This window comes from Sceloporus occidentalis, unplaced genomic scaffold (assembly GCF_023333645.1).
Source record: "Sceloporus occidentalis isolate IW3139 unplaced genomic scaffold, rSceOcc1.0.p SCAF_7, whole genome shotgun sequence".
In the NCBI taxonomy this organism is placed as follows: Eukaryota; Metazoa; Chordata; class Lepidosauria; order Squamata; family Phrynosomatidae; genus Sceloporus; species Sceloporus occidentalis.
Window position 1 is genome coordinate 15,874,539 of NW_028316987.1, and position 13,057 is coordinate 15,887,595.

The following is a 13,057-nucleotide window of genomic DNA, read 5'->3' on the forward strand; positions in this document are numbered from 1 at the left end:
AAATAAAATGAGAGGAACTATGAATTTGATGATTCAAACAGTGGAGGGGTGATGAGGATGGCTGACTAATCCCACATTGGATATTTCTCTCATTAAAACTGCTTCACCCTCAGTTTATTGTCTTCTTTGGAGGAAGACATATGCTGAATAATAATTTTTCACTATTTATTTGCCACTGATAAGACAACAAACAAGCTTCTTGCTTCTGTCATACCGAACCATTAGTGATACATCCTCGGATACATTGCATACTGTAATTTGTCAGGGTAGAGCAGGAAATACTGAAATTATGGGGAAATTAATCACTTCCCAGGCATTTTCATGTTATTGTAACCCCAAACATGCCAATGCATTTATTTATTTGAACAAACCAGTGTCAGGAGAAACCTAGCAACAACAGTACAGAAATTACTATGGAACAAATTATACTTTAGTTCAGATGAGGGTTTTTTTTGTCCTGAATACACACTGCCTCATTAACTGAATTTTATGGGTGTTTCAGATAATTCAATTAATAATAACCCACACTTGTTTTTTCTGTCCCCTCTTCTGTCTGTTTTCTCATCACAGAAAATGCCAAAAGCAGACGGAAGAGCTGCACAGTGCCTTCCAATGGCCACTGATCTCCACTGGTTCTAGTGATGAAGAAGGTGGACTAACCAGGGGCCCATTCACACTACATAATTATAATGTTATTAATCCACTTTAACTGTCATGGTTCCATCCTATGGCATCCTGGGATTTGAAGTATGGTGAGGCACTATATTTGTTTGACTGAGAATTCTAAATACCTGACCCTAAACTGTCAGTCTCTGGATTCCATAGGATTAATAAATGGAATAATAGTGCTATTGTTCTATAGTGTGAATGGGCCCCAGGGCAAAGCCCAAGGTTATCAGAACTGAAGCCAACTACATACAATTTGTTACCCATATAAGGTCTAAATATTACCCTGCTGGATGGGAAGAGTGTTAAGAATTACCTAGGTGGTAAGCCACCTATTCAATCCAGAGTGATGAGACATCCACTTTTTCCAAGACATGCCCTCCATTTCCACCTTCTGTCCAAGAGGAATTCCCAAATGCCCTTGATTTTGAGCATTTTATTTATTTATTTATTTATTTATTTAATTTTTATGCTGTATTTCTCCCAAAAAGGCACCCATGGTGGCTCACCTTAACACCAGCATGACTAAGTAGCTCTTTTAAATTTAAAAATTGGCACCATTTTGTCACTTGAAGCACCAAGCTGATTGCTCACTCATGTCATAAATCTTATGAGTAGATGTACTCATCGGTAGACACACCTAGGGCTTCCCAAATATCCAATAATTTGGAATTAGCCAGGATCTTCATCCCATTTCTGTGGGATTGGTTTAAACAAGGCCAGAGCTAACATACCCTCAAAAATTTCACAAATGAAACTGGGACATGTGGACCAACACCAGAGTGTGTCAAAAGGTATGGCCAGACAACAAGAGGTCAGAAATTATTAATGAGGAAGAACACATAACGCTAACTACTTAGAGCAGAGAAACTATGGAATTTAGGTACTAAGGGGTTGTGCAGACAGCCCTGAAGAGGCAGCCTCCAGCCTCTTCTTTTACAGCCAGATCAGGGCCGTGGCAACCGCATTACTGCCAAAATGAAATAACATGAAAATAAACTGAAGGTAAAACCGAGAAAAATGGCAGCTTTTTACTTTTGGAACTTGGCATTTTTCTCCGTTTTACCTTTATTTTCATGTTATTTCACTTTGTCTGCCATGTCATGTGATAAACTTCCCACATTTGTAGTTTTTTTAAAAATTAAATCTAGTTTAAATCCCATTTCTGAACAGGATTTCGCTAGTGTGATACGGTCCTTTGACTCTGTAGACCAGGGTTTGATTCTTGGCTCAGCCGTGTAAACCCACTGGGCGACCTTGGGAAAGTCACACACTCTCAGGCTCAATGGATAGCAATGGCGAACCCTCTCTGAAGAAACCTCCCAAGAAAACTCTGGGATCGACTTAGGGTTGAGTTAAGCCAGAAATGACTTGAAGGCACACAACGACAACAAACAACAATTAATTAAAGAGAGGCAAAGAGGGAATTTTGCTGAACATGATTCATTTCTGTATAAACATCTTGTTGAAAGTGGGGTTTTTCCCCCACAATTTTAATAAGGAATTTTGAAGAATAAGAACCATATGAATTGTCATATGGAACAAATCACCCCTAGCATTTCACTTTGAGCTTATTGCAAATGGAATGTCCCAGAAGCAGTAAAGTATTTCATGTGGAAGAACCTCAGGAGTACATAGTGCTCTGGGAAAGGGAAGAAGTTGATCATCTTGTAGGACGTACATTGTTCAGGAGACAAAGGAAGTTGACCACTCCCAAATCCCTTTGCTCCATATTAGAGGATCCCCTTGCTGTATTGGACCGGACACCCGAAACGTAAATGTTCCTTTGTGTGTTTTCTTGGATGGCTGTATCATCCACCCAGACTACAAGATGGAGCTGCAGAGTTGCAGGAACTATCTGATACTTGACCAGCTGCCCAGAGGGGGTGAGTGCCAAAACCAAGAGAGGACGATGCTACCTGAAGAACCCTCCGGTCCTCAGGTTTCAGCATGACCATTTGAAGGCAACAGCAGCTGTTCTGCCAACAGGCAGCAGCTCGGCCTGAGACTCCCACTCTCGACAAGTCTGAAGGGAGTGAAAAATTGGACCCTAAAAGGGCCTTTCTTTGGAATATTGCTCACTCCATCGAACAGTAAGTAGGCAATGAAACCCCCAGCTGCTGCCTGACTATTTTTTTCCTTGCCTCCCAAATGTCCCTTTGCTCTTTTCCCCCATTAGACTGGGATGACTTAATAACCACACGCTCTTGCCTTGTGGGATTTTTTTTTTTTACTGGCTTTTACTGACCTGTGGAGAGTTACGTATGATCGCTGCTGCTGTTGTGACACCTTTGGCTAAAAGAGCTTTTGGCTGTGTTCCCTGGCTACTGGCTCCCCAAACTCCAAACAACTGCTGGCTTCCTTCAGGTCCTTTTCTGGCATGTATAAAAAACAAAGAGAGAGAATGTTGAAGAAAGTTTGTGGGGGTGAAAGGGAGTATACCTGGGACCATAAACAAATCTGACAGGCGAGAGGGACTGTGTGGTCAAGATTTAAGTGACATATGGATGGGAGCCACAAAGAGACTGTTGAAGGCTTACGAAATTGGCATGGCTGTAAGGCGAGATGGGTTGAGTGTCCATCTTCTCCGTACTTCGGAGGATGACTAGAATCTTGGCCTTAAAGCTAGAAATGCACCCAGCTCCTGTCGTCTTCATCTATCACTCTAAATATAAACCCAGGCCATGCTGGGGGTTACATGAAAGGATTCTGTTTGCTAGGGCAACATTGCAAGAGGAGGAACTGTTCTTAACCTTGAAAGCTGGGTTGTCAACTTGGTGAAATATACTGAAGTATACTAAAATGCAAGCTTTCTTTCATACTCTTTGGTCTTTAACTGGACACTTACATAATGTGTGGGCTAGTCAGAAATGATTACTTGAGAAGTGATGGGGAAAAGGCACTCTGCCCATCCTCAGAGACACTGTTCTCCAGCTGTATTGTTTATTTTACGTGTCCCAACATTCAGCCTGACACTGAAAACAGATTCTAGGAGTGAAACTTAAATTAGTTTGAAACCCTGAAAAAATACTTTCACAATATGAAAATATATTTTCTGTCTTGTGAGGAGATATTATCTTTAAAAAATAGAAATATGTACCAGATCCCTGGCATAATTGAGTTTTTCTGTTTGTCCGCAATTGGGTTACGAGTGCCATTTATGCTTAAAGTAGAATTGATGAATCTATTTTCTGCCAACCAGTGGTTGAGGATGTTACATGCTCTTTGACTTGCTGATTTAGAAATGTTTCTGTGTGTTGCCCAAGGGCTTAGTGTCCATGATGTCGCAGGCAAGGACACCCTGCATTTAAAGCAGAAAGGCACTAAGTGACATAATCAACTCTTGCACAGGGAGAAGAGAGGGAGAGTTGAAGATGGAGAAATAGAGGCACTAGCTACCTGCCACATACATCTGGTGTCAAGTCTGTGATGTGAAGGTTTATTTTCTACAAGTTTAAGTTACTGAAACCCACACAGCATGATTGAAAGGATAAGATCTCATAGTTCATACAGTATTTATTAAATTTACCAGATCTGTGTGGAAAATGATGTTTGCAGTAAGTAGCAATGCCCAAGTAGAAGGAAATATGTTTATTATAGGAATTTATAATGAAAGTGAAATAACGGTGAGGAGAGGGGAACTATAGAGAGAAGAGGAAGAAGCAAAGTCATCTGAAGATTATCAGTCTAAGTAAAGAAGTGACAGATTAGAAAACACAAAGAATCAGGTAGCCTTAACTACAACATAGACATGAGACATTTTCACATGCTGGAAAAAAGGAGCGAGTAAAAGGCATTTTCCCAGCAAAATTGTGCAATTGTAGCGAAAATTTTCACACATATCGCGATGTGAGAGGACTTATCCTGGGAAGAACCAGGAATTCTCAAGCAACAAACTATTCACAGGGAAATCTCGTGACCAGTTTGTTTCTGGAACATTCCTGGTTCTTCCCAGGATAAGTCGTCTCTGATCTCAACACTGTCTGAAAATCTTTGCTTTGATCGTGCAACTTTGCCAGGAAAATGCCTTTTTAATCCCTGATTTTCTCCATGTGAAAATGTCCCTAGACCTTCTACAACATAGACTCCAATCATACATGGAGAGAGAAATCCCAGAGGTACAAGTGGGATTCAGGAAAGGAAGAAGTACTAGGGACAACATTGCAAACATATGATGGCTAATGGAGCATACCAAGGAATTCCAGGAAAAAATCAGCATGTGCTTTACATACTATAGCAAAGCATCTGACAGCATAGGTCACAAAAATATGGATGGCTCTTAAGGACATGAGAGTGCTACTACATCTGACAGTCCTGATAAGAAATCTGTACTTAGGACAAGAAGGCACTGTTAGACCAAAATACGGAAAAACAGAATGGCTCCCAATAGGCAAATAGGTCAAACAAAGCTGCATAGTATCACCTGGTTTGTTCAAATTGTATGCAGAAAATATGATACAAAGAGCAGGTTTAAACTCAGAAAAAGGAGGAGTGAAGATAGGAAAAAGGAAAATCAACAATCTAAAAAATGCAGATGACATTGTACTACTAGCAGAAAACATCATGGACTTTAAACAATTATTAAGGAAGGTCAAAGAAGTGCAAAGACAGCTTACTGCTGAACATAAAGAAAACAAAGACAACGGCCATGGAGGACCTTACATACATTCAACCTAGACAATGAGGAAATTGAAATAGAAAGAGTTCCCATACATTGAATCAAAGGAGACTGTAGTCAAGAAATAAGAAAACAAACAAGCTTTATTTATATACCACTTCATACCACCTAAGCAGTGTCTAAGCAGTTTACAACTGTAAGCTAAGAAGACTAGGAATGGGAAGGGCAGATCTGAAAGAACTAGAAAAGATCCTAAAGACTAAAGATACACAAATAAGCACTAAAGTTAGAATCATTCAAGCCATTGTATTCCTGTGGCCAGATCATGAGAAGTCACGATTCGTTAGAAAAGACAATAATGCTAGGAAAGGTGGAAGGAAGTAGAAAGAGAGTAAGGCTTAGATGGATAGGCTCTATTAGGGAGGTCATAGGTATGAATTTATAGGACCTAAGTAGAGCAGTAGAGGACAAGGGAGCCTGGAGATGTTTCATCCAGTGGGTTGACTTGTGGGCAATTAAGGATAACAACAAAGTCTCAACTATTGGCCTCTCCCATTGTTGTCCTCTGTGGGCACACATTCTTTTGTGCAGAAACATGTACCCACTTCCATTCATTTCACAGCCTACCTACATGGTTAACAGTAAAATTCAGATAAAAACAAATGCAATTAAATCCGAAAGGCAACTTTAAAAATACTTCTTCCAACCTCCCCACAAACCAGCTGTCAACTATAACAGAGCGTACATGCCAAAAGTGAGGCTGAATAAAAAGTGTCAGTGGAAGTAGAGTGGGGGGGGGGGCAACCTAGCCACACACACCTCCCTCTGTACCCTCCTTTTGATGGACAGAGGAAGAGGAGGAAGATGACATGCTAGCACTACTAGAACTGCTGTCTCTGCTCTGTTCATTGGTTTCCCTTCTTCCTCCTTCCATGGCAGTGACTGGGAGAGCAGCCAGTATCCAGCAGTCCTGGTTTGCTGGTGGCACACGATGTGGCCCTCTCCCATTTATGCACTTATGTATGTACTTGATCCTCACAAAGTTTGCCGCTGATGACAGTGGAACCAAAAGAAGCTTCTCTCAAACAAGAAAATAAATGATGCTCTGCATATGTTTAGAGGCATTGGATGATTTCTTACTACATTGTGGGACTGAGCACTGGCACTGGAAATGTGTTCTAAGTTTGGACCCAAATTATACTCTGTTCTTGTGCCTTTTCATTTTATGTCCAAGGCAAGTGGCTATCAGAAGTCTATATGTTGCTACTCCCTGTACAGGGTTTTATAGGTTTTGCAGCACTTCAGTTGACATGGCTTCGCTCCAAGAATATTTGGAGCTGTAGTTTGGCGAAGTGTCAAGAATTCCCTATTAGATGTAACTATGTGTTACAGGGAACTATAGTTCTCACTGGAGCAATGATTTCCAGAAGGTTCCCCAAGGTTTCCTAGGGACAGCCTTTTGGAAAACATGATAGTTAAAGTGCAGCCCTGGATACCAGCAGTTTCTCTGTTAATTTGTTTGGATCTTCTCTCTACAACTCTTTCCCAGAGCTGTTTTTTTAATCATCCCCATTACTCAGTGACAGTGTATGGAAAATATCCTACTGTCATAACTTGTTATAATTTTGACAAAATTGTAATAATAACTGCTGAAATCCCTTCTTCTATTAAAGATATAGGAGCCCTGTCCCTTATTTTAATTGGCAACACTAGGTAGAATGAGGAAACCACCTCAGCACTTGTTGAGGATCATCAGTGGCAGACTCACAACCATCCCTCCTGGTTCCCTTGTTCCACTACTTAGAGCAGTGGTTCCCAACCTGTGGGTCGGGACCCCTTTGGGAGTTGAATGACCTTTTCATGGGGGTCGCCTAAGACCATTAGAAAACACCTATTTAATTACAGTTATGAAGTAGCAACGAAAATAATTTCATGGGGTTGGGTCACCACAACATGAGGAACTGTATTAAAGGGTCGCGACATTAGGAAGGTTGGGAACCACTGACTTATAGACTGTGTATACCACATTTTTTGTCCTAAACCACCTTCAGAAGTAGTGGACAGTTGTTGTTGTTATTATTTCATTTATACCCCACCTTTCTCACCTGAGGGATCCAAGGCGTCTCACAGATAAAACCTTTAAATTTGTTATAGAATTCAAACAATTAAAACAACACTCTCCCATTACCAGTGTTTAAGAGTCAACTGCCATTCTACCTAACTTCTGTACATGAAATGCAATGTGGTGACACTTTCAATTGCCTCAGAATGACACTGGAAATTGCAACAGCAAAAAACTTTTTAGAGCACTTGGTTGCCTTATAATATGTTTGGTTTGAACTAGATAGCCCTTGCGGCCCCTTGAAACTCTATGATTGTATGATTATGTGTCCGAAGGACAAAAGAACTTGTACTGACCCGGGCCCCCTTGTTGTGAGAGTTTAGGAAAGGAAAAGGCACTAGGGATCATATTGCTAACATGTTTTGCACAAAAAAAAAATCAAAAAGAAAATCAGCCTGCATTTTATCGATTATAGCAGTGATGGTGAGCCTTTTAGAGGGCGAGTGCCCAAACTGCAACCCAAAACCCATTTCTTTATTGCAAAGTGCCATGTCCCTCTGGCTTTCTAGTAACAAACTCTGGCAAACTCTGTGCTGGGGCGACAGCACATGTGCCCACAGAGAAGGCTCTGCGTGCCACCTCTGACACGCGTGCCAGAGGTTCGCCATCACTGGATTATACCAAAGTCTTTGGTTGTAAAGATAATAAAAAGCTATGGATTGCTCTTAAAGAAATGAGTGTGTCACTACATTTGATTGTCCTGATGTGTAACCTGTACTCAGGACAAGAAACTACTGTGAAGACAGTATTTGGAGAAACAGAATGATTTCCAGTCGCAAGGGGGTCAGGCAAGACTCCATTTTATCATGCTATGTGTTTAACTTGTATGCTGAACATATATGTAAAGCAGGATTAGAATCTGGGGAAGAAGGTGTGAAAATTGGAGGAAGGAACTTCAGCAATTTAAGATATGTAGATGATACCATACTACTAGCAGAAAATAGAAAAGATTGAAAAGATTACTGAAGAAAGTAAAGGAAGAAAGTGCAACGGCAATTTAATAATAATAATAATAATAATAATAATAATAATAATACGATTTATTTATATGCTGCCCAATGACTGGGAATCCGGGCGGCTTAAAACAGAGAGGATAATAGATGGTTCCCTGCTCTCAGGCTTACAATCTAAAAAGACATGACACAAAACGAGAAGGGAATGGTGAGGGGAGAGGGGATCAAGTCCAGCAGTTCTTCTCTTCCTCTGAGGTCTGGACCAAGGCAGATGGACTGGAGGGAGGGCTCTTTTCTTAATTGAGGCCAGGCCCGATGGCGTTGGGCCTGTCCTTTCACTCTCTCTAAGGCCAGAAGATGACAGTTGGAAGGAGGGAGGGGAGGGCCCTTCCTCTTCAAGCCTGATGGGGTTGGGCCTGTCCTTTCACTCCCTCCCAGACCAATAGATAGCAGTTGGAAGGAGTGTCATAATTTAGAGCTGAACACCAAGAAAACAAAAATAATGACCACAGATGATTTACATAGCTTTAAAGCAGATACTTGAAATCTTGAAACAGTTCAAGATTTTCCATATGTTGGCTCAGTCATTAATCAGAATAGAGACTGTAGTCAAGTAATCAGAGAAATCCTATGAAGGAGCTGGACAAGACTCTGAAGTGTACATATAAGCTATATAATTGAATACTAAGGATTGTCCATGCCATTGCATTTCCCATTTCTATGAGTGGTTGTGAAAGCTGGACAGCAAAGAAAGCTGACGCCAACCCTAGTGATGCCACTGATGAGCAGCTTGAAGATACACGCAGCCCTTCAGAAATTACAAAACAAACAACACTACTTGGCCTCTGCTCTGTTCCCTAATTTTCCTACCCGGATTCATCTGTGTGTGATCATACATTATGTTTGTGATCAAAGTCCAGAATGAGAAGAATATTATTCCTTCTTCTCATGCCAAGAAATGCTGAAGTTTCTGGAAATGGAAAAACATATGTGCTCATCAGGCTGTGCCTCAAATGCTTTTCCAAATGGGGCAAATAGTTATGGGGAAGGGATTTCAGCAGAAAAACACTGCCTGGCAAAAGGCTTAATTTGCACCATGTTTCTCAAAGTGTATGGATTCTATTAGTGAAAATTCTTCATAGGCCCCCTGTTTAGGAATAATGAGTAAATACTAACCGTTACATTTTTTAATAAAGAGTAGCAGCGCTACAGGTCATTACATTACTTTTTTAAAAATGACGTAGTTGTTCCTTTGTTCCTACCCAAAAGGAATGCATTGTATAATTTATTTTGACACATTACTTCCAGATTATTTTAATAAGTAATTCTGTTGCTTGCTTAAGGACATCCAAGTATTATTGTTTCTTTTCTCTCTATATTCACTCTGAAATTTACTGTATATACTCATGTATAAGTCTAGTCAAAAAATTGACCCCAAAAACTTGAGTCGACTTATCCACGGGTCAATGTAAATACTGTACTTTAACTTTAAAAAAGCAAGCATCACCTGTTAAAATGCATATATATATATATATATATATATATATATATATAAAATCACTTTTAGAAGCACTGACTTCCTCTCTGCTTTCTCATTCATCCAGCTTTTAGGGCGAACACAAACAGTTATGCCTGCTGGAATTTTGCATGTCCTTTGACATTGTTTTGCTTTCCTTCACCCTTTAAATCCTTTGTTACATGCCCCTAAGCTTTACTCTCAACTTATCCATGGGTCATATAAAAATCCATAATTTTGGCCCCAAAACCTGTCCTCGACTTATACATGAAGTTGACTTATAGTTGAGTATATACAGTATAATTTTTATTTATTTATTCATAGATATTCAGGAAGAAGGGATAGGATGGGAGAGCAAAGCAGGCTTATAGACTATCAATACAAGTTTCAAAACACCATAGATTTCTCTGTACCCGTGTCCTAAATATACCCATTCGTTGTGCAGCTCTCATGCTTCCCTTCTTAGCAAGCTCAAAAAAGTCACATGCTTTTCTTTCTTTGTCCAAATTCAAAAACTACAAACCCTTAAATTGAGGCTTTAGCTCAGAGGCAGTTTGCATGGAAAAAAGCCCCAGCTCAGAGTGGTGCCTTAACTATTGCTTAGAAAAAAATGTGCCACCACTGCTGGCATGAGTTGCTCCTCCTAAGCTCTGTTATGGGTACTGAGCACCTCATTTTCAACCTCAGGGGGAGTGATTTGCACCAGTGGCGGTAGCACCAGGCAGCACAGTGGGATGTGCCTGTACACAACCATCTGATGTCACTCTAGAGTGTGGAGATACTGGGGGAATTCAGGGTAGCTTTTGGGGCCAGAATACTCTGGGAGTAACCTGGAGTATTCTGGCCAGTGTAGACCCACCTTTGATTTTTACACTAGGCCTGGATTGTACATCTTTTGCAACAGTGACTATCCTCTGTAAAGCAGGCCACATGACCATCCTATCCGATCTTCTATCCTGGCCATTTTGAAATGAAATTTCAAACAGTAGATTTGGAAAACTTTGAAGAATTATAACTGTGTGAAGTCAAAATACAAAAAACTATAGTTATAACGGTGTTTGCATGTCATGGTAGGCCATCGCCCTTGGCCTTATAAACTATGATGTACACAAGTATAAATGCTAAAAGGGTTTAAAGATGGTTACCTAATCCTAGCTTGTTCAAAAGCAATGAACCTTACATAATTTTTGCTGAGCATTGAAGCATTGATGGTTTTGCCTGTCTGCTCTGGCCTGCACTCTGGACACTCTGAGGATGTTTGCTCTGGCTATTTTATAAAACTATTTGATGGTTTTAGGTTATTTTAAAGAGGAGTTTGGACTTTTTGCAATTGTTTTTAAATTATCTATTTCCTATTTTATTGATTGTGCATTGCTTTAGGAGCACTAGTAAGTTGAGATCAAGAAATAAATGTCTATTTGGACAAAGGACTGAGCAAAAGGGATGACTGTGCACAGCAGCAGAAGAGCTTGTGAATATGTTTTATTCTGTCAGAACTGATGACCTTCCATGACATGTGAAAACACCACTGTCTATTTGCATATTTAAGTTATTCACATTCCACCCTTAAAAGAAGCAGTGCGGCTTACAATAAAAGCAAAAGCACAGATGAAAGGAGAATCAACTTCAGAATATTTGTTCCATGTGGTGATCAGTGATCCAGCTGTTTTGATGCTGACCTTAGCATGAAACAGCAATCTTTTTGTCACAGAACAGACAGGAGTGGAGAAAGGTGCACACATACAATAATAAAATACTAAAATATATACAATGGAAGGACAACAATACAATCTAAAACAGCAGATGGCAGAGCAGTACTAAAAATGACAGATTTTTTTAAAAAAAATTACAGGAAGAAAAAGGGCAAAAGGAAGCTCTAAATGTATTTTTGAACTTCCATTCTGGTTTTAGGAAGGTGGTCCCTACATCCAGGTGTACTTGTTTCTTTAAAACACTTCTACAGCCTATCCCCTCAGAACAGTGGTGTCAGTGAGCAATTTTGGCATTCGGAGGAGAGGGATGCTTCCGTTTTGTGCCACCATTTTGAGAACCACACTCCCACCACCACCACCATTGTTGCCACCAAACCCAGTAGCAATTTAATGGCTTAGTGGGCAGAGAGGTTAAAAGAAAACCTTCCTTTACCATATAGCCCTGTGAGAATGCAAGGAAATTTGGTGGTGCGGTTCACAATAGAGGCCTATTCTGTGACATTAGTAGCTTCCATGAGGTCCATAGAAAAGGATACAAAGCTTATTGTTCCAGTTTTCCAGCACTCTGGAACAATATGGGGCGGCCATTTACACATGCTTCCTGCTGTGCCACTTGGTGCTGCCACTGCTGGTATGAGTTGCTACCCCTGAGATCACAACAAGGCACCTAGCACAGCAGGATGTGTTGCATAGACAGCCTATTGCTGTTGCCCCAAAGTGTGGAGGTAACAGGAATCCAGGGCATCTCCAGAGCCAGAATATTCCAGGCATAGCCCAGAGTATTCTGTCCAGTGTAATCCCAGAGTCAGCTAGAAATAGTATTGATTCATAGACAAAACATGATGCTGTCCACCAGTAGCATCACTAGGGGTTGCGGGGGTTGCAGACTGCAGTTGGTGACACTATCAGAGGAGGTGACCATGGACAGCAGCGAGACATCCCAAAGCCCCTCCTCTTGGAACGAAAAAGGGAACTGTTCTTGGCTTGACACTCCCCTTTAGTTCATGCCAATGGGGATGGAGCCACAGACCTTTCTCTCCCCCACCCCTCATAGTCTGTTTGGCTGTGACTGCCTCTTGTTTCTAAATTAGACAGCTTTTCTAATTTAAAAACTGTTCTTGTTCAGAGTGGCATACCATCTTTACTGTCTTGGCTGGAGATGGGATGGCAGCAGCAGGATGCTATGTTCTGTGTGGTGAGACCGTCCTACCCACCCATATCTTCATCCCAGGAGGTCGATAGGGATGATACCATAAGTTACTACACTGGGTGACACCAATCCTAGTGGTACCATCACACCAACCCTAGTGATGCCACTGATGTCCACCACCACTAACACTGTGTGATTTGACTTCCACTGTTGACAGTGTGTGTTCATAATGTGTGTTATTATCCAAATGTCTTGTTTGTGGGTTTTTCAGGGAGATCTGATTGATCACTACAAGAACAAAATGGTTCACTACACTGGTA

The 13,057-nt window shown here is 40.8% G+C and overlaps 1 protein-coding gene across 1 annotated transcript in view; it reads left to right on the plus strand.

Moving 5' to 3' along the window:
* The first annotated feature begins 2,674 nt into the window (after window positions 1-2,674).
* Window positions 2,675-13,057, plus strand: part of LOC149309266 (sodium channel protein type 4 subunit alpha-like) — an 89,268-nt gene continuing 78,885 nt past the window's right edge. The window contains exon 1 of the mRNA XM_089532070.1: window positions 2,675-2,759. The gene's annotated coding sequence lies outside the window, so the exon portion shown is untranslated. The remainder of the gene's footprint in view (window positions 2,760-13,057) is intronic.